At 45.9% G+C, this 22,897-nt stretch overlaps 1 protein-coding gene across 1 annotated transcript in view; it reads right to left on the bottom strand.

The window, feature by feature from the left end:
• mgat3b (beta-1,4-mannosyl-glycoprotein 4-beta-N-acetylglucosaminyltransferase b) overlaps nucleotides 1–18,794 on the bottom strand; it is a 54,336-nt gene extending 35,542 nt beyond the window's left edge. Inside the window, exon 1 of the mRNA XM_061066932.1 lies at nucleotides 18,740–18,794. The gene's annotated coding sequence lies outside the window, so the exon portion shown is untranslated. The remainder of the gene's footprint in view (nucleotides 1–18,739) is intronic.
• Between the last annotated feature and the right edge of the window lie 4,103 nt (nucleotides 18,795–22,897).

Below are 22,897 nucleotides of genomic sequence, written 5' to 3'. Positions count from 1 at the left end.
TAAAAGCATGTGTGCACACACTCGATAGCCGACAGTAATTTTTGTAACGTCTCAACTTCCTTTGTGGCGTCATTTCAAACGGAAACAAGAGAGAATTGTCGGGTCAAGCATAGGACTGAGCACTGAATAGAGTGTGTGTGTGTGTGTCTGTGTGTGTGTGTGTGTGTGTGTGTGCTGACCCGCCAGTCTGTCTCCAAGACAGTGCCGTTAGAACACAATGAGCCCATTCAACTCTGCACCACCTCCTGTCGCTAGAATAGTGCTGTATCACAGCTCCTGATGAGGTGGGGAACAAGTGTGGGTGTGTGTCTGTGTGTATGTGGGTGTGTGTGTGTGTATATGGGTGTGTGTGTGTGTGTGTGTGTGTGGGTGGGAGGGTGTCTGCCTCACATAATCCTCAATGAAGTCATCTTTGAATTGTCAGTACGTGGATATAAACCCATCAGGAGCAAATGTGGTGGCAGATTGACGTGTTGGCCTGTGAATTATAGTAACTACATGTCTTTATCACACAAAGCCACTCGACCACGTTTCATGAGAGCAATTCATCATGTCACGTGCAAAACTCACATAGAGCATATCAGGGTACGACAATAACAGATAAGTCCCAATCTTCACATTATAAAAACACAATAATGATGTGGCCACACGTCTCTGTGGAGAGTTAGAGCTGCAATCGGCTGTGACAACATGATATACGGTCACATTGTTTAACTTTAACAGTACAATGTGACACGTCATAAGTCATTCGATGGAACAGCAAACAGAAGAGCTGAATGAAGAAAAGGTTCGAATCAATTCACACCTCGAAACTCGATAAGCACGAGAACAGACGTTTTCCCGAAGGCCGCGTCCTACAATCTGTCGACACATTTCTTTAGGCTTCACTCATTGTTTGAGGAGACACTTGTAACCTTGGTTTAACGGCAATAAACCTGAAGGCGTGTAACAGTAAGACAGAGAGTTATCTCAGAGAGACAAGACATGTGAGCTGCCTTGTGTTTTGCAGGGTTTTGACCTGGAAGCTACAAAAGTCCCAAACACACCTGATCTCTCACACGACCTTTTCCTTTACGAGTTGCCCTCGTTTGGCTCCGGCCAGATAATAGCCGCGGCCCCGGTCACACCTGCTACTCTCCAGCTCGGCTTTGTCCTGCGGGTGGAACAGAGGGAAACTGTGCCGGTGGGAGTGGTGTCTCTTCTCGTGCAACCTTTACAGAACAATGGAGCAGCAGTGTGGTGAGACGCCAGCGGCTCGGCCGGGCGGTGAGGTGTGCAGCTCCGATGTGAGACTCCTTGTTCAGCTGGCAGCACAGAGGATGCACTCAAATCCAGATCCAGCCAGAAAACATATGAGGCAACCGACAATCACATGTTAACTATGAATAGGATGGCGTCCAAATTCATGGGAAGTATTTGGGATCTGATTAAAAACAGACTTTTGGACCCACACGTACTGGATGTACTGTAAAGCTGTGAGTCACGAGTTTCAATACCTTACAATCCACCAATAAATAATGGATTGTGTTATGAAGAGATAAATGATTTGTGATTTAGGAATAAAGTTTAAGCTTCCAAACAAACTCAAGTGTATTGTCATATTGATTCCAGAACTTTGCAACGTATTGTTCCTCCGCAAAATCTTTAAAAATCCCCAAAAAACTTGGACAAAATCAGTTTCACCTTTAACAATTTAAAAATTTGTCCAAAACAAAGAAAAGAAAGAAATACAGTAATTTTATTAAAGTGAGGACGAGAAATGCTGCGGCAAGATTTGACAAAAATAAAAAAAAAATTCTAAAAGAATATTACTATAAAATACAATCACATGTTAACTATTAATAGGATCGCGTCCAAATTCATGGGAAGTATTTGGGATCTGATTAAAAACAGACTTTTGGACCCACACGTACTGGATGTACTGTAAAGCTGTGAGTCACGAGTTTCAATACCTTACAATCCACCAATAAATAATGGATTGTGTTATGAAGAGATAAATGATTTGTGATTTAGGAATAAAGTTTAAGCTTCCAAACAAACTCAAGTGTATTGTCATATTGATTCCAGAACTTTGCAACGTATTGTTCCTCCGCAAAATCTTTAAAAATCCCCCAAAAACTTGGACAAAATCAGTTTCACCTTTAATAATTTAAAAATTTGTCCAAAACAAAGAAAAGAAAGAAATACAGTAATTTTATTAAAGCGAGGACGAGAAATGCTACGGCAAGATTTGACAAAAATAAAAAAAAAATTCTAAAAGAATATTACTATAAAATACAATCACATGTTAACTATTAATAGGATCGCATCCAAATTCATGGGAAATATTTGGGATCTGATTAAAAACAGACTTTTGGACCCACACGTACTGAATGTACTGTAAAGCTGTGAGTCACGAGTTTCAATACCTTACAATCCACCAAAAAATAATGGATTGTGTTATGAAGAGATAAATGATTTATGTGACTTAGGAATAAAGTTTAAGCTTCCACACAAACTCAAGTGTATTGTCATATTGATTCCAGAATTTTGCAACGTATTGTTCTTCCGCAAAAACTTTAAAAATCCCCAAAAAACTTGGACAAAATCATTTTCACCTTTAACAATTTAAGAGTTTGTCCAAAACAAAGAAAAGAAAGAAATACAATTATTTTATTAAAGCGAGGACGAGAAATGCTGCGGAAAGATTTGACAAAAATAAAAAATTTTTTAAAAGAATATTACTATAAACCGCCAAGGCCCAACTGTCTCTATAAGGAGCCACATTAAAAAACATTTTCATCAAGATTCATGAATGAAAATTGTTAATCTCGCAAGGGTGAGATTAGAAAAGCTCTCAATAAAAACAGAACATTTAAACCTGCTTAACCAGAGGAGGAGCTCGCCTGTTTTCTGCCCCACCCAACCCCACCCCCCCCCATCAACGCGCCATGTTGAACGTCACAAACGCACCTACAACGAAATCTCTCTCTCACATCACTGCTCTGGTTAAACCAGCGTGTTCACTGGACTGAATCCACTCCCAGCGCAGACAGAAGCCAGATGTTAGTGGGTGTCAGTGGTTTTTTGACCAATGGAAAAGAGGCGAAACAAACAAAACGACGGACGGAAAGTGTGAAAAAGATGCCTTCTGTGGACGTAAGAATGGAGGAAGTGATGTGAAAGACTTTATAAATTACTGCGAGATACCAGTGTGCATGCTTCAGAGGTCAGAGGTCAGAGGTCACAGAGGGTCAGCAGCAGAGGTTTAATGCTCGATTGGAAATCAAACCCTCAGCGGTGGAGATAATCTGATCAACTGTAGAGAGAAGTGAACCTGTGACCTTAATATGAGATGGAGAGATGAACCACCAGTGTACCAGGCTGCTCCACACCACAACATGCATGTGTGTGTGTGTGTGTGTGTGTGTGTGTAACTAATTTAAAAACACACTTTCCGTAACACACACACACCAATAAATGTATGCAACTATGTTTTAAGACATGATGATGAGGAGCAAGGTGTGATATGATGAATATTCCCACCTCCCACTGTCCTTTTCCACCAAAACATATACAGTACATATGCTAAAGAACACACACACACACACACACACATAATATACCAGGTAATATTCTGGAAAAACAAGTTTTTTATCTGCTTGAAGGTTTAATTCCTTCAAACGATGATTCATCCTGATGTTGACACCAGACAACCCCCCGGATAATGATGATGATGATGATATAAAGCATACTTAAATCACATACTTAAAACCGCAAATTAAAAATCCTAACGCATTAACACGTATTAATAATGTTAAAATAAATATTGACCCTCTGCTTGCAGCAAAGCAGAGAAGAAAATGCACAGAAACCCGGAGACACTTCTTTTCTCCGTCAGCCTTCTTTCTCCCGACCTCTTTTCTTTTCTCTCAATTCATTTCAATTCTTCTTATTACTGAGTTATAATGAATGTTTTTAACTGCTTCTATGACAAACACTTTTTATCAGTAGATTAAATAAAGGTAAATCAAATTCATGGTAAGCATAAATAAAGTTTACCATTATCATATTAGTAGTAGTAGAATAACTAGTAGTAATAGTTGCAGTAATTGAAGTAATAGAAGTAATAAAAGTGGTAGTAGTAGTAGTAGTAGTAGTAGTAGTAGTAATGATTAAATCTTACCTGAGAGTAAATAAGAAAGTACAACTAGGACGTCAAGTGGACTCAGAGCTGGATTATCACGGAGAGCAGAACAGATTTGCAGCGACTCGCACGTTAAGAGAGAAGCTAACAGCAGCTTCAGCAGCTGAAGACATCTGAGACGAGATCCTCTGGTTTCCTGAAGCTCTTGTGTCTTTCTTCACAAACCAGTGGATCCAGATCAACAGGTCCATCCAGGGTTTCACCTTTTTCTCCATTTCTTTAACATTGTCCTATATGTTTTTGTTCTACTCTCTCTGAGAAGTACTTGCAGATCTGGGTGGATCTCCAGCACGTTAAGGGACCTGATACCTTCTGTAATGAACCCTGATCGCGATCCAATCTACTCGTGTCCAACCAGCAGTTGTTTAGAATCTAATCTCACGTATATAAATCAGAACATCTTTATGTAACTTTGTGTGCTTGTCTTCCTGAGGCCTGAGGCGTGAGGACCACGAACAATGCAGTGACTGAGCAATGAAGACAAAACAGAAAAAGGGGGCGTCGTCTCAGCGGGTGGGATGAAGACGATGTCTCCCCCCCCCCCCAGCTCTCGACTCTACACGAAGACAATTAACCGAAATCTTATAACGTCCCGGTTCCCACGGAGACATCGGCCAAAAGCTGCTTGGATCTGAACGACATCACTTGGTCAAGTCTCTATTTTTCCCACTTTGTTGTCCGATCAATTACCGAGGATTCGACCAAACGTTCAGCAGCTGCATAATCACCACCTCTGTCGTACACGTCATTCTATTTTTCTATCTGCACATTGCTCTCGAGGACACCCCCCCCCCAGCTGCTGCTGCATGCCTGCTGGCGGGGGGGCAGGAGTTTGGGGACACAGTGAATAAACAGTGTAATCAAGTGGGAGGAAATCCGTTGAGATTCAAAGACGAGAACAAACAAATACAAAACACCAGTGAGGCTCCAGCAGCCGGGGCTGAGGCTGACCAGGGGGCCGCAGCCTGGACCAGGGGGGAGGAGCCTGGACCAGGGGGCCGCAGCCTGGACCAGGGGACAGGAGCCTGGACCAGGGGGCAGGAGCCTGGACCAGGGGGCCGCAGCCTGGACCAGGGGACCGCAGCCTGGACCAGGGGGGAGGAGCCTGGACCAGGGGGCCGCAGCCTGGACCAGGGGGGAGGAGCCTGGACCAGGGGGCCGCAGCCTGGACCAGGGGGGAGGAGCCTGGACCAGGGGGCCGCAGCCTGGACCAGGGGGCCGCAGCCTGGACCAGGGGACCGCAGCCTGGACCAGGGGACAGGAGCCTGGACCAGGGGGCAGGAGCCTGGACCAGGGGGGAGGAGCCTGGATCAGGGGGCCGCCACCTGGACCAGGGGGCCGCAGCCTGGACCAGGGGGCCGCAGCCCGAACCAGGGGGCCGCAGCCTGGACCAGGGGGCCGCAGCCTGGACCAGGGGGCAGGAGCATGGACCAGGGGGCCACAGACTGGACCAGGGGACCGCAGCCTGGACCAGGGGGGAGGAGCCTGGACCAGGGGGCCGCAGCCTGGACCAGGGGGCCGCAGCCTGGACCAGGGGGCCGCAGCCTGGACCAGGGGACCGCAGCCTGGACCAGGGGGCCGCAGCCTGGACCAGGGGACAGGAGCCTGGACCAGGGGGCAGGAGCCTGGACCAGGGGGGAGGAGCCTGGATCAGGGGGCCGCCACCTGGACCAGGGGGCCGCAGCCTGGACCAGGGGGCCGCAGCCCGAACCAGGGGGCCGCAGCCTGGACCAGGGGGCCGCAGCCTGGACCAGGGGGCAGGAGCATGGACCAGGGGGCCACAGACTGGACCAGGGGACCGCAGCCTGGACCAGGGGGCCGCAGCCTGAACCAGGGGACAGGAGCCTGGACCAGGGGGCCGCAGCCTGGACCAGGGGGCAGGAGCATGGACCAGGGGGCCGCAGCCTGAACCAGAGGGCTGAAGCCTGGACCAGGGGGCCGGAGCCTGGACCAGGGGGCCGCAGCCTGGACCAGGGGGCAGGAGCATGGACCAGGGGGCCACAGACTGGACCAGGGGACCGCAGCCTGGACCAGGGGGCCGCAGCCTGAACCAGGGGACAGGAGCCTGGACCAGGGGGCCGCAGCCTGAACCAGAGGGCTGAAGCCTGGACCAGGGGGCCGGAGCCTGGATCAGGGGGCCGCCACCTGGACCAGGGGGCCGCAGCCTGGACCAGGGGGCCGCAGCCTGGACCAGGGGGCCGCAGCCTGGACCAGGGGACAGGAGCCTGGACCAGGGGGCCGCAGCCTGGACCAGGGGGCTGTTCTGGGCAAACTGAGGTGAAGCTCAGCTCTTCCTGGGGATTTTTTTTTTTTTAACAGCCTCCTGCGGCAGTGTGTATCAGTGTGTATCTGTGTGTATCTGTGTGTATTTGTGTGTATCTGTGTGTGTGTATCTGTGTGTGTTCCCTCTGTCGGCTCTCGGCCACTTTCACAGATGAGATTCTCTGCTGCAGGATAATCCTGATGAAAATGTCTTTCCTCTCCCTCTCTCCCTCTCTCACTCTCTCCATCCGTCCACACAAACCGGCCTCCCTCTCCTCCCTCTCTCCCTCCCTCGCTCTCCCTCTCACACCTTTGTTCACGTCTCACCTCCCTCACACTACACACTCCTCATTGACGCACTTATCTCTCTCCACTGCTTAAAAGAAAAGTAATGCGATGCCCGTGCGTCACTGTCATTCTTATAAAAGAATCCGGACAACCAGGCTGCTGTTGTTGTGTCAAATGAATCATATTCACGTCCTTGCTCTTCCTCCTCCTCCTCCTCTACCTCCTCTCTCTTCCGTCCGCAGCTTTTACCTTAGCCTCCACTGATTATTCCATTTCATTCTTTATTTCTCCCCACCCTCCTCCTCCCTCACACACCTGGGCTCTTCTTATAGAGCTCGGCTTCGCGGTTCTGGAAGTAAGAATCCAATCTCTGAAAAGATTGTCAGCTGTAAAAGTGTAACTATCGGCGTGGCACCCCCCACAAGCCACGAGGTAATGAAACAATGTTCTGTTCTCCCGAGGAAGCCTAAAGGCCGTCTGAGATCCACTCTGTGATTGGCAGAGCTAGTTACTATGGAAATGTTGTGCATGTTGTCTGTGATCGACACTGGGTCACTGTTCTAAACACAATATGAAACTCGAACAGTACATTGCAAAACTATCACAACAATGTTAAATTCAAAGGGGATGGGATGCAAAGTTCCTTTACTCTTGAAATAACCTCGTACATTTGCTTTTATTCTGGTTTACGATATTTGTTTTTGCTCCAAATCAGAGGTTTTCTGTTCATCTAATGTCAGCTCTTAAAGGAGGTTACAGGATTTCAGCATTTCCTGAAACGTCGATGGAGGAAATAGTTGGGAAACCTACTTCCTTCTTAAAGCGGACGTTCACTGTTACGCTCTGATTAAGATTTGAAGTTGGTGAATTGTCGTCTCTCTCTCTCTCTCACACAGATCCACTCGCTCGGTCCGGCACCGACACCACATGCTGGCGTGATCCGGAGAAACAAGCTTTATTGCTCTTCACACACAGTAGGATTTGACAAGCTCGGGTTGGACAGCACGTCTCGGGGTTTGTTCTCAATAAAACAACGTGAGCATCGCCTGCTGCTACCAGGCCGTTTGTCAAGTGTCATTTTCGGAGAACTGAAGACTCGTGGGAGGCAATAAAGCACAAGTGAGTGAGAAGTTAGTGTTGCGTGCTGCATGGAGACAATCTTCAAGCACTTTAAAACACACACACACACACACAGAGGTAAAGAACCTGCTCGGTGTGAGTATCCTCTGTCACACTGACCTTTCTCCCACTTCTCCCTTCCTTAGTTTTGACCGTATATTAACTTTCAGTGTCATCACATCTGGGCGTGAGCGGCTTCTGCAGAAAACGCTGTTTGTTGAAGGTACAGCAGGAGATCACGTTTGCTGAAGGATGTTTATGACCAGTGTTGCAAAAGAGTTTTCACAGGAGGATTGTTGACGGTGTTGACACCACATTCTTCTTAGGGGGGGGGGGGTGTTCAGACCGCAAAGCACACGCAAGAGTGAGGGGGAAATGTTTCAATTTAAGCAACGTGGCTTTAAATTTGGAAATCATGACTGAAGCAAAATCTGAATTTGTGCTTTTGTGCACATTTGTCCAGGTCGTAGAAGTTGAAGTCATTTAACTAAGATTCTGCTGAAATAATGATTGGAAGTAAAGTCTGGGTTTCTGCGGATTCTAACAAGCTACATAAAAGAAAGACCATAATGAATGACATATTTAAAACGATGTCAAGTATGACAGATATGAAAGAATATCGGAATCCCAGAATTACCTCAAATACCCACAGAGACAGATGGTATCATAGCCCAGTCCCCCAGTGGACATATGACCAGGTCCAACAGCTCCCTTATGAAACCACATTTTAAAGTAACTGGATCCAGATTTTTATTTGGATCTGCACCAAATGGCAAAAATATCACTTCCTTAAACATTGTTGAAAGTGTTGAAAATGTTCTATCACTCAATGTTAATCCCTCCATCAAGTTTCAGGCCAATCCGTGTGGTAGTTTTTGCGTAATCTTTCTAAACAACAGATGAAAGCATCATCTTCATTCCTAAACATACAAGAGCAAGGAATTAATATTTAATTTACTTTTTCCAATCTAAAATCCAGATTATAAAATGTGGGAGGCTTTAAGATCCAGAGATTTATGACCCAGAAAGTGGAACGTTTAAAAACCAACTTTTCATACAGGTTAAAAATTAATAAGATTTTGCTGAATTCCTCTTCTGACCTAGAAAAACAGCAAAACTGCATCTAAAAGATTCTCAATATTCATATTGAATGAAATCCTCTGCTCTGCATAGATTAAAAAAAGCAGACCACCAGGTTCCCCCCCCCCACACAGACGAAAACATGTGCATGTCCACCTCTGACCAAGGTATGTGGTACATTCCCAACTGACACCACACGCCCGCCCCCTATAAATGGGGCAGCTGTAGTATGTTCCAAAACTCTGGTCAGGCACAGGTCAGCCGCCTCTTCTCCTCCTGCACGGCACGGGGTCTCCTGAGGTCTCCACCGAGAGACACGGCTGTAAACTGATCCTGAGGTGACCAGTGGGGGGGGAGAGAGAGAGAGAGAGAGCAGGGTAGACAGAGAACAGAGAGAGAGAGAGAGAGAGAGAGAGAGAGAGAGAGAGAGAGAGAGAGAGATCCTCAAGGACAGACAACTTCTATTTTGGCCCGGTGGTGAACTCGGCTTGGCCGTCTGACAACAGCACGACACACACACACACACACAGAGCCTTATTTAGGAAGAGGGAGCACCCTCCACACAGCAAAGGGGGGGGGGGGGGGGGGGGGACGGAAAGGAGAGAGGGAAACAGAGAGGGAAACAGAGAGAGAGAACGAGCCGGGGAAGGATTGCGACGTGGGGCCTTGGAGCCGTCGGCCCTCGGCGTGTCGAGCAGCAGCCGAGCATGGAGTGCTCTTTATCCGCCCCCCCCACATACAAGCCCCGCCCACCTCGGTCTGACCTGCCAGAGCAGAAATCCATACTTCATCATCACAGCGGCTGCCCCCCCCCCCAGACCCGGCCTCAGAGAGCCACTGTGCTGCTACAGGCCGTGTGTCTGAGAGACTGGGGGATTGCTATCGAGTGAAAGCAACGCTGCATCGCAAGTTTGTGCGTATTGTCGACTCCAGCCGGGTTGTGTGTCTCTCACAGCACACGGCTGTCAGGCTGCGTGTGAACCAGATCAGCAGATGTGGCCATAAGACTTTTAAACTCCTCTGAACTGCAATAACTCCACCAAACCAGCACCCGGGCATATCTGCATACTTGCACTAGCACCGTAATAAGCATATTTGAATATTTGCACGACTATACGAATTTAACTATTGTTGTTTTATTTTTCTCTTCATCTGTAAAGATATAGATTTAGATTTTATTTTCTATTTAAACATTTTTATATTCTATTTTATACTATTTCTATTTTTATTTTATTTTGTTGGTTGGAAATTACTGAGCATTGCTTAAAGAGAGCCTGTTTAGATATATATTTTTTATTTTCTATTTGACATTTTTGATATTCTATTTTATTGATATTCTATTTTATTCTATTTTATACTATTTCTATTTTTATTTATTTTATTTTTTTTGGTTGAAATTACTGAGCATTGCTTAAAGAGAGCCTGTTTAGATATATATTTTTTATTTTCTATTTTAAATTTTTGATATTCTATTTTATTGATGTTCTATTTCATTCTATTTTATACTGTTTCTATTTTTATTTTATTTTTTTGGTTGAAATGACTGAGCGTTGCTTAAAGAGAGCCTGTGACCCAAGTACTTCATCGCCAGCGACTGCTTCATGTTATCTCTGTGCATTTGACAATAAAATCTTGAATCTTGAATCTTGGTCCCCTGTTGGTTTGAGATCCTGGTCTCTGAAGTGGTCTCCAACGGGCTGGGAGGTGACCCCCACTATGTAAGGTCACAGTTAACACGTAGAAAACACAGAATCCTGCTGTAGAAGCACGAGACAAACCACAGAGTGACGAGCTCACGCTGGAAACGAAGGTCGACAGTAAACAACTTCTAACACACACGTGGCAGACAACCCCCAGAGGATATATCACTTACTAATAATGAAGGCCTCGTTACTATTATAATTAAAGGGTACAAGGACAAAGGATGGATGCTGTGTAGATTGGAGAACCCTCAGGGGAACACGCTGTCATATTCTGCTAATAAATTCGACTGGAAAAGAAGAATTTAAATTCTGCACAAAACTCGTCCAGTTTGAAATTCTGAATGAAATCGCCCTAAAGGCCTTTTTCAGATATATAACGCAACAGTGGCACCCCTGCGCTCTGAATGGAACGCTCCGTGCAAGGAGGGTGTTCACTGCTCAAAGTAACTGAAGCCCGGTGCAGTTAATGCAAGATGCACCAGGCTTGTGTTTCCTTGTCCCACATGCACGGGTAGAGCTCATGTTTCCTGTGCAGTGGAAGCAAATGTGACACATCCAGGAGATCCAGGAGATTCTCCAGAGGTTTCACAGCAAGCGAGCGGGCGAGTCGAAGCTAATATCACACGACGGCTGCAGAACCAAAGCCAAACACGAAGAGGTCAATTTGGAAAGAGAAGGAGATTCGACAGCTTCTGCAGATGAGAGTGTAGATGTGCTGTAAACACAAACATGTGATCCACACAAAGGAATTTAGTGAGTTAGGGTTCAATAACTCGTAAGAATACAGGTTATGCTTTCCTACTAGTCTTAATCTGATAATTAATGAATCAATGAATGAATCAATTCTGTGTAACATTAACACACATAACAGTATATTGCATATTGCACATCCACATTTCTCTCCTGTTTTGCATTTTACTCTTTATTTAAATTTTTATATCTTGTATATATTTTTGTTTTGTCTTATATACAGTTATTTCTTTCATATGTGAAGAACTTATTGGGTTTTATGCTTTATGTTAAAGGGACTCTCACCTTTGTTGCATTTTTACACTTTTTGTGGATAAGGTTAAATTGGTATTAATAAGGTAATGACACTCTAAAATGCAAGACAGACCCACCAGGAGTAAAAACAAACAATTATTTCACTCTCATAATATTTAGTGAAAACTTCAACCAATAAAATTCTTCGGACCGAAGGACCTTATTGGCCGACAGACCTGTCTGTTTGCTGCATGGACATGCAGGTTTTCCGTCTGCTTCTTGTGGCGCATTCGGGCCCGCGTCATCAAGGCGTGTCCTCAACTAGAGGGTTTGTTTTGATTCCACGGCAGACAGTAGCGAGTAGCGACCGTAGCGATGGTGCAAATAACCATTGAACTGAAAAATATATATGTGAATGTAAATGTATATAACTTACCGGTGCTTCTGAATCCGAATCCATTGCTTTGGTAAACAAAAACTCACGTGCGTGCGCGGAGGCAGTAGGTTGTAAGTCTGCTTGTAAATAAAGTTTCTTCAAAAAAATTAAAACACCGGGATGGTTGTAAGTCTGCTTGTGTAAATAAAGTTTCTTAAATAAAACACCGCGGATGGGAACGAGGGGGTGGGGCATTGGAGGAAGGCGGGATGATTTGAATGTGCTGTAATTCTCAAATGCAACAAAGGTAAGAGTCCCTTTAAATGTATGCACCTATTTACCAAAGAAAATTCCAGGTAGGCGTAAACCTACTTGGCAATAAATCCTTTCTGATTCTGATTCTGATTAAATAGCATTGGAGGATGGATAGATGACAGTCTAAATATATCCACGCGGAGTCGGGGGGTGAACCCAGCTGCAGAGGCCGCCTGTGGCATCAACACGTCTTTCATCAGCCTGTCGTCAATCAGAAGTGAAACTAATGAGAGAAGTTTCCAGTTTGTATAAATAAGCATCACTGTCAAACCGCCTGTCAGGAGCAGTGAGTGTCTCCACACACACCTCTGACACCGGGAACATTATCTGTGCATTGACTCCCTCTCAGAGAACTGGGTTATGTTCTCTCTGCTCCTGAAACACAAAATCCCAGCTTCACAGTCGGGAAAACACGTGAGTTTCAAAGTCAAAGTAGAGCAGCCGAGTGCCACCTTTCATGTGTGGAGCTTTGGGGATGATTTTTTTTGTCTGCGCAGCTTGTCGGGCAACAGCAGGTTAGTGTCGGGTGGGGGGGGGGGGGGGACTTTGAGCTGTTGGCGTACGGAGCCATCAAACCATCAAACGCCTCCGACCCACTAATGAGGGCTCTGAACACCGAACCCCGGAGGCAAGAGGGGATGTGCGTTTTCTGAAACCTCTTCCCTTCTTTCTTCCTCTACCTCCATCCTCCGCTACACAGCATCTGCAGCCTGTGTGGGCGGGGGGGTGTTCTCTTAACGCAGGTATATATATATAGAGCTCGCTGACTTGAGATGTCTCGGCAGGGGAAAAAGAAATTGAGAACTTCACCGGGAAGACCGATAAGTCAGGTGGAATGATATATATATATATATACACGCTGCATGGAATAGATGTCATGAAAAATGAAAGAGATGCATGGGTGTGTCTGACTCTCTCTCTTTCCAGGAACAGCGTGAGCACAGCCAGAAGCCCGGCGATCCATGTGTGTGTGTGTGTGTGTGTGTGTGTGTGTGTGTGTGTGTGTGTGTGTGTGTGTGTGTGTGTGTGTGTGTGTGTGTCTACAGATGCCAGATCAGAGGTGGAACACAGCTTAATTCCCCCGGCAGCGGCAGGCTGTGCTCAGCCGTAGGTAACCCCGTCGGGGGGGGTTAGCACGCCGCTGGTTGGACTTCCTGTTACACACACAGCGGTGATGATGATGATGCACGTGGAGATTGGCTGGACTGTGTGATCCAGGTCAGCGGAGGGAAGGCAGAGGCATGAGGCGTAGAAAGGAGAAGAGAAACTGAATCTCTGTTTCTCCCAGTGTCTCATGATGCTGCAGCTTTCCTCTTCTTCTCCTTTCACTCTCTCCGCTGAGCTATGTCTAGTAATTACTTTCGCGCTCACCAGGGTTTTTTGCCTCCTTGTCTCGGCAGTGAAAACATCCCTTTGTCCCGCCGCAGCCATCCAACGGAATAGAGAGCATATTAATACCCGAGACCTCCCGAGGCAGGAAGTAACCCAAGCTGCTGGGACAAACACGGCCTCCCACATCGCTCGGCTCCACTCAACCTTTGCTCCACTTTCCGTGCAGGGACACAGGTGATCCACAGTCCCTGGAACTGTGAGCCGTCCAACCTTTGCAATCTCTGAAAAGCGTATTGTGCCGCTTCTCCATTTTGAGTCTGACAACAGCTTTGCAGATAAACAAGTAACTGTAACCGGGATCTGTTTCTACAGCTGCTGCAGCTTGAGACCAGAACCTTTCAGAATCCGCATGAAAGGAAATGATGAAAGAAGTTATGAGATAAATATGCATCCTGGGAACAAACCAGCTTCATAAAACATGTGTTTTCTGACCTGGTTTTTGAGGAAATGTTCTTTCTTGTGATTTTATTGTTTTTGACTTGTAACATAAAGTCTGCTCAATTTACAGCAAAAGTGTTCAACAATAGTCACTGGTTCCCAGGTATCCTCTTTTCCTAAAGAACGCAAAAATGTGTTTTCTGCCCTTGGCTGCCTTGCACTGGTGTTAAGACAAACACACAAACACACACACACACACACAAACACACAACAGGACATCAGATGTCTGCATCAATCTGCTTATCACAACAAGCTCGGTTTGTGGTAACTTCCTGCCGACGTTTGTACATTCTCAAATCTTACGAAACACAATCTGTTTGACTAAGAAAAGCCAAAAGGCCTCCATTTGTGAAAGCACTGTTTTCACCTCCTGGAGCCAGAGTTGAGAGAAAGGATTCCCTTCTCCCGTCCACGGGTTAACAAACATTCGGGATGTGACGGTTTGCTTTGATTTGACCGTGTGGGGGGGGTGACTCACACGCAGCTAACATCTGATTTCCTCAGAAAACACGTTGTAGAGGGAAAGTCTCCAAAACAGGAAGCTGTGGGCAGAGGAAGAGACGGCTGATCTCTGTGTTCCCACATCACCTCTGGAAACATGAAGCAGCCTCTGGGCCGTTGAAGAAGCGATAGAATGAAAGAGCGGAGTGAGAGGACGAGAGCAGGAAAGAATCGATGAGTGGAAAAGGCTGTGCATCAATGAAACACCTAAAGATAGATTCAATTAATGAGGTATAGTTCATCACTTTTTCCACATTCATTCTCACATCATTTAAAACTGAAACCACTGTCAACAGACATCCAATTTAAAAACTACAAAAAATATTGGAACAAAATGAGATTCAAGCTTTTAAAAATCTTCAAAACCTCCTTTTTCTGTTTCTAGAGAAAAACAAACAATCTCAGTTTCAATCTACTGGTGCAAAACGAAAACAGACAAATATGAAATAATGTCGTTGCTCTACAGGAATGGGTTTGTAGTTTGGAAACTGTTTACATTCTTGTCAGGACTTAGATGAAATGATTGACTTTCTTATCAGACCAGTAAACACAAAAGCTGAGGTGGAACAGTTTGATGAATTCACGATTTAACGGTTGATTAATTCTTGGCTGGGACTCCAGGAAGTTACTGCTCCAAAACAAGAACTAAGAAAAACATAATGCTTCTGTTAATTATTGATATTTAAATGTGATGTTATGTGAAATCGGTTACTTTCAGTGTCCCGCTTGTTCAGGTTATTTCTGATAAAGTAAAATAACTACAGCTAATTATCAATCTCTTCTTCTATGGTCATTCTGTTTTATACTCTGCATCTCCTCTTGTTTTTGTCGTCTTTTGCAACATGTGTTTTTGTGTCATGTTGATAAAGCAACATGATAGTGAAACTGAGAGTGTCTGTGAGAGAGGAGAGGAAATCACAGGAGTGGGTTCCTAATCAAACCTGGCAGAAGAAGTGAGCGTCAGCTGTGGGCCTCAGGTGGATCTCTGGGATCTGGACGAACACCCTTTCAGACAGATGACAGGATAACACCTCTCTATCACTCCATCCTCTCCTCCGCTATCTGTTCTCTCCCTTTTCCTTTGGTTTTACGTTCAGACACGGTGGTATCCTGTCTCAATCTTCAATCTGCAGCTGCACATTCACTTCACTTACTCCTCTTTTACTCAGGCATATTTTTATGAACCCTTTCCAGATAGCCAATAGAAGAGTTGGCCTTTCTGTGACCACGCAGGAAACTCAGGCGTCAGTGATTTTGCATGATATGATTTTGCATGATTTTGCATGATATACGTAACTTTGCATGATATGAAAGGCTACGGCTATTTACCCGTCAATACCTGGAAGTTCATAGGGTTGTGTCGGTAAAAAGTCTGAATCTATGCCATTGCAAACTAAAGATGTTTGGCTAGAGGTTATCTTAGCCTACGGTATTTATAAAGATATAGAAATATAAAGAAATATACCTTGTGATTGGACTGAAACAATAAGCAGTAGTAGTTGTGTGTCTACATCCTTGTTTCTGTTTATGCCCGTACAGACGGAAATGTAACACCAGAGATTTAAAACCGAAACAAGCCGGCAACGATTCTTTACTTCCCCAAAAGTAGCTTTTCTAAAACTCAAACACCAGGCGTGTCCTTCACAGAGTTGCCTCTATGCTCATTCTGTTGCTCTCTGATTGGGACTATGTGACCTTCGACCCCTTGGATCCATGCTCTCGTCCGTGTTCTACTAAACTTTCCTTTAGAAAAACCTGAGACGATTTGACAATCAGCCCATCTTTGAGGAGCTGGATTCGTCCTGATGAGCAGACTGAACCTGCTCATCAGTGATTCCCTTGTCTACACTTTGAATCACACCTGGGACCTGCTGCTGCATCTCTGGGCCACTCCTCATGGAGCTATGCTGATTAATAACAATGCTCAACGGCAACATGTCAGGGGAAGAAACACACAAAGGCTTGTGTTCGCTGTCCAAATCCAACATTTGCACTTAACTCAAGCCCAAATTCTCAGACCCATCTGGGTGTAGGCGATGGCGTTGGGTTTTGGTTTGACTAGATGGGAGATGAAGATGGGTTTTGGTTTGACCTGATGTGAGATGAAGATGGGTTTTGGGTTTGACCTGATGGGAGATGAAGATGAGATGAAGATGGGTTTTGGGTTTGACTAGAGGGGAGATGAAGATGGGTTTTGGGTTTGACTAGATGGGAGATGAAGATGAGATGAAGATGGGTTTTGGGTTTGACTAGATGGGAGAAGATGAGATGAAGATGGGTTTTGGGTTTGACTAGATGGGAGATGAAGATGGGTTTTGGGTTTGACCTGATGGGAGATGAAGATGAGATGAAGATGGGTTTTGGGTTTGACTAGAGGGTAGATGAAGATGGGTTTTGGGTTTGACTAGATGGGAGATGAAGATGAGATGAAGATGGGTTTTGGGTTTGACTAGATGGGAGAAGAAGATGAGATGAAGATGGGTTTTGGGTTTGACTAGATGGGAGATGAAGATGGGTTTTGGGTTTGACCTGATGGGAGATGAAGATGGGTTTTGGTTTGACTAGATGGGAGATGAAGATGGGTTTTGGGTTTGACTAGATGGGAGATGAAGATGGGTTTTGGGTTTCACTGAATGGGAGATGAAGATGGGTTTTGGGTTTGACTAGATGGGAGATGAAGATGGGTTTTGGGTTTGACTAGATGGGAGATGAAGATGGGTTTTGGGTTTGACTAGATGGGAGATGAAGATGGGTTTTGGGTTTCACTGAATGGGAGATGAAGATGGGTTTTGGGTTTGACTAGATGGGAGATGAAGATGGGTTTTGGTTTGACTAGATGGGAGATGAAGATGGGTTTTGGGTTTGACTAGATGGGAGATGAAGATGGGTTTTGGGTTTGACTAGATGGGAGATGAAGATGGGTTTTGGGTTTGACCTGATGGGAGATGAAGATGGGTTTTGGTTTGACTAGATGGGAGATGAAGATGGGTTTTGGGTTTGACTAGATGGGAGATGAAGATGGGTTTTGGGTTTCACTGAATGGGAGATGAAGATGGGTTTTGGGTTTGACTAGATGGGAGATGAAGATGGGTTTTGGGTTTGACTAGATGGGAGATGAAGATGGGTTTTGGGTTTGACTAGATGGGAGATGAAGATGGGTTTTGGTTTGACTAGATGGGAGATGAAGATGGGTTTTGGGTTTGACTAGATGGGAGATGAAGATGAGATGAAGATGGGTTTTGGGTTTGACTAGAGGGGAGATGAAGATGGGTTTTGGGTTTGACTAGAGGGGAGATGAAGATGGGTTTTGGGTTTGACTAGATGGGAGATGAAGATGGGTTTTGGGTTTGACCTGATGGGAGATGAAGATGGGTTTTGGGTTTGACTAGAGGGGAGATGAAGATGGGTTTTGGGTTTGACTAGATGGGAGATGAAGATGGGTTTTGGGTTTGACTAGAGGGGAGATGAAGATGGGTTTTGGGTTTGACTAGATGGGAGATGAAGATGGGTTTTGTCAGCGTGGCTTGCAGTGGCTGCATACAGAAGACACCCGCCTGGGGGGGCTTGGGGATTCAGACGCAGTGAGGTGACAGGAAGCTGCATGGGCCCTTTCCTGTGGGTGGCGAGATGAAGCCGGAACGAGGCCGAACGCCGGCTTCAGCTCAGGGGTCGAAGGTCAGGTGGTGAGGAACTGGAAGGGGCCACAATCCCCGGAAAAACTCAAGCGCAACATCAAAACCGATAACTGTGCACGATGCAGGAAACTTGAACACCAAACAGGTTTGAGCTTGACCTGAAGTCATGGAGGGTCCAGGTCAAATCTTGTAGCACACACCCCCCCCCAAAAAAAACACACAACAGAGCAGAAGTGAGTCTCCTGAGAAGACATGAGCTTCCCTCCCTAGTATATCTGTGTATCTGCCATTTGCTTTGAACACCCTTAAAATGCAGTTTGATTCTGTACGTGCAATGACAAGGGTCTTCACGTCACAAGCCTCCACCACCCCCCCTTCCCTAACCTTCATATCCCGGCATTGCACAAACACACAAACACACAACAACACACACACACACACACACAGCATCTCCTCTTACCCATCTGTGCCCGGGTCAGATATCTAGAGGTCCATGGCGGATGAGAGCTGATGTGGAGTCGGGTGGATTTTGGTGCAGGAGCCGCTAAGCCATGATGGAGCTGGAGGTGATGAGAACCACCAGGGGGCCGGGGTCCTGCTCCGTGTGTCCCCGACCAGCACGCTCACTCCCCGGGCATCTCCTAGTCCTCTCCTACCCCCCTGTCCTCCGGTGCTACCCGGTGTCCTCCGGTGCTATCTGCCGGATCAGAGGCGTCCCAAGCCGGACCTACCCGTTGGATCCTCCCGGTGCTGCTGGTGCTGGTGGTGTCTCAGCCTCCCTCCCTCACCCCCCCCCCCTGTCCTCTCCGGTGTTTATCCTACGGAAAGCCCCGAGGAGCAGAAAAAACACATCCAGTGATCCGGTGGTGAAGCAGGGAGGAGACGGCGAGGAAGAGGATGGAGATGGAGGGATGATGATGATAAGGAGGAGGAGGGAGGAGGGACACGGGGCTGTGTGTGTTTGTGTGTGTGTAGGAGGGGGGTGTGTGTGGGGGGGTGGTGGTGATCGCCGCTGTCTTCCGTCCTATTCGCCGTTTCTCTGTCGTGTTTACGAGCCGCTGTCGCCTCCTCCTCCTCCTCCTCCTTTTCCTCTTCCTCCTCCTCCTTCCTCCTCTTCCGTCTTCTCTATCCCTGTCCCCGGGTCGGTCCTCCGCCTCGCTGCTGTCTCATCACCTCCTTTCCTCTGGATCACCTCCTTTCCTCTGGATCACCTCCTTCTCTCTCGATCCCTCCTTTCCTCTGGATCACCTCCTTCCTCCCTCGATCACCTCCTTCTCTCTCGATCACCTCCTTTCCTATCGCGATCACCTCCTTTCCTCGCGATCACCTCCTTCCCTAGCGAGCAAGCAGGAGGAGGTGGTGGATCCGAGTGTGTGTGTGTGTGTCTGTGTATGTGTGTGTGTGTGTGTTTGTGAGGAGGAGGCAAGTGAAGGGAAACCAAAGGGGTTGGGAGGGGGGAGGAGCCCCGAGACCAGAGAGGCTCCTCCCCCCGTTATGTTGCTTATCAGAGGCGGACGATGGGGGGGGAATATGACAGAAAAGGGGGAGGAGCTTGTAGGATGCATGCAGAGAAGACTGATTTTATTAATACTGCTGCTTCACTGACATCCTCCTCCTGCTGCCCCCCCCCCAAACAACACAGGAGTCATGCAGAGAGAGAGAGAGAGAGAGAGAGAGAGAGGGGGGGGGGTACTCCTCTGTGAGCCCCCCCCCCCCCCCCTGCAGGCCACAGGACACACAGAGTTGCACGCATGAGATGTTAAAGAGACAAGTGCTGCTTGGATGAACCTGCAGGGAAAGAGCAGGGAAACATTTGGCCTGAAGGTAGCGCCAGAGAGAGAGCACTGCACATGGGTTAGTTAGGGTTACTGGGCACTTCACAAGGTCAGGAGAGCCGAGCAGAGGTCACACAGGGGTCACACAGGGGTCACGCAGGGGTCACATTATATGACCAACATCTATGCACCTGTCCAGATTCACTTCAGGTGCACATGTCAGTAAGATAAGATAACACAATCCCTCATTAGTCCCACAATGGGGACATTTGCAATATTACAGTAATAATAAGTGACATGCAAAGTGTGAGGAAATGTAAAAAAAATATAGAAAAACTAATATATACAGTGTTTATCATTTCCGGTTTGGCTCCATAGGTTTGAGCAAAGTCTCACATGGCTGAATATATTTTGAAAGTAATTACATGTTCAAGCAAGTTCTGAAAAACATCTTGGAAAATCATATTATTAATTAAAGTACTATGATTATTATTGTTGTTGCTGTTATATTTATTGTTTGTAAGTGACTGATTTTATTAAAAAACATGGGCACTTCAAGAGCCAATCAGAGTTCAGCTCGGGGCCTGTTCCCCTCTTGGCTCCACCCCTGGATACACCCCTGCTCTTGTGGATAAAACATGGATGCTAAAAACAAAACATTTTCTATCCATTTGTTTACCTTGACACCGATTAACCATATTTTACATAAACCATAAACCAAAATGATTCATCAAGTGTTTTTGAGAATAATTAAGAGAGGAAGGAAATTAAACTTAAAACTAAAGCGTTACCTCAGGCAGTGAAAAGCAGCACATCTCTTTAAATAGGTTCAGTTTCTTTTGGATCGTTTCACAAGGCCTCTGTGACTCTGGGAGTTGTGTAGACACAGTTGTGTTGTAATGTTTTGTGGTAATTTGTTCTGCGCTGATGCTGTGGCAACAGACTTGTGTTGCAATGAAGCCGTTGTGAGGCTCCGTCCCTCACAATGTCTGTATTTTCAGTGGAATAATACAGCAGGTGAAGATCTGGTCGACCTGTTGACCTTTTATACACAGTTATGATGTCTAATAGATTTATGTCTAATGAAACGAGCGTTAAACTGATTATTATAGGATTGTGGTTTTTGACCCAACTTGCTGGGACTCTTCCAGGCTTCAGGTTACAGTCGGGTCACACTCTCTCAGATTCAGGTCAGGAGGGAGAGCTGTTCATTCACGAGACGGGAAACTCAAAGTCCAGACGCTCATCATACAGATGATCATGTGACCGAGTTATGTTTTCAACAACAGCGTTCATGCAGTAAGTCAGTGAAATGGAACACCTCGGCTTGTTGTGGTTTTACACTTAGATCCACGGAGCGGAACACATCCTTCATATCTCATGTCAGCCCGAGATGTTCAACCTCACACCCTCCCTCCCCCCCGTGAGGTCAGCAGCCAGCGGTGGGAGGAGCCGAGACCCTCATCCCACGCTGTGTCTGCCTTTTATCAAATATTGATATCAGCCTGTCAGCATCATCAAATGGGGCAGAGGTGGAGTTTTTTAAATCCCAGGCAGCAGGAGACTGGTGAAGCCGGGGTGTGAAGTTAGTTTTAGTGAAACCTGGAGCTCCGGTTAAATCTGGAAACATGGTTTGGAGTAAAAGATCCCCCCCGGGTTTTACCCTCTCCCTCCATAGGTTTATATTTTCTCTCTGTTCGACAGTTATACCAACAAAAACTAAACAAAAGTTTGGAGGGGACAATAAAACAACCTCCAACAATTGTTACACGGTTTTTACCATCAGACTAAAACTGTTTAGCTTGTTTTAAAAAGTCATATTTGATATCAGCCAATCATACAGTAATGTTACTAGTCGTGGAATAATGTTTACTTACATTGAGGATTTATGTCTATCTGCATTTTGAAGTGAAACTGGTCGACACTTGGAATTTAGAGAAAGAGAAACCGGGTCATACCGGGTCAAAACCTCTTACTTTTATTTCACACTGTCACAGCTCATAATGAAACTTGGGGAGGGGTGAGTTATGCACTTTTTAACTTTTTGAGACTTTAATTTTTCCCGAAGATAAAACTTTGCTTCAACATGAATTTCTTTCCACCTCATATTTGATCATATGATCATATTTGATACCAGCCAATCATACAGTAATGTTACAAGTCGTGGAATCATGTTTACTTACATTGAGGATTTATGTCCATCTGCATTTTGCAGTGAAACTGGCCGACACTTGGAATTTAGAGAAAGAGACACAGCTCATAATGAAACTTGGAGAGGGGTGAGTTATGCACTTTTTAACTTCTTGAGACTTTTCCCGAAGATAAAACTTTGCTTCCACATGAATTTCTTTCCACCTCATATAGTTTTGTTTAGTTTAAATAACAGAAACTGTTTCCCGGTATCAACTCCCTCAGCCTTTTGTCTCAGAGGCAAGAACAGAACCACAGCTATGACCTTGATCCTCACACCAGTTCCCAGTTCTGGTCTCTGTAACCTTCACTTCAGTCTGGTGATCAAGTCTCCAGCTCTGTATTTCTGTCAGTGTGGAATTTTATCTGAGAGGAAGCTCGTCGGTCGCGGAGGTGAAATCTGGATCTGGAGCCGGCTGTTCAGTTCGTCTGGACTCGGATCAAAGTCTCAGGATAAGCCTCATATCTCCAGCGTCATCTGAGAAGGCTCCTTTCCTGAATGTTTTACTTTGTGCATTTGGCAGTCTGTGTGTGTGTGAGTGTTCCTCTATGAAAATGAGATCCCTGATAAATGCTCGCCGAATTTCCATTTCCTCTCACTACATGGCTTCATGTATTGTTACGTTTCAAAGTTAGCTGGAGTCAGACTTAAG

The sequence above is a fragment of the Limanda limanda genome, chromosome 2, assembly GCF_963576545.1.
Source record: "Limanda limanda chromosome 2, fLimLim1.1, whole genome shotgun sequence".
NCBI lineage: Eukaryota > Metazoa > Chordata > Actinopteri > Pleuronectiformes > Pleuronectidae > Limanda > Limanda limanda.
The sequence above is the reverse complement of the archived record's forward strand: the minus strand, read 5'-3'. Positions and strand labels throughout refer to the sequence as shown.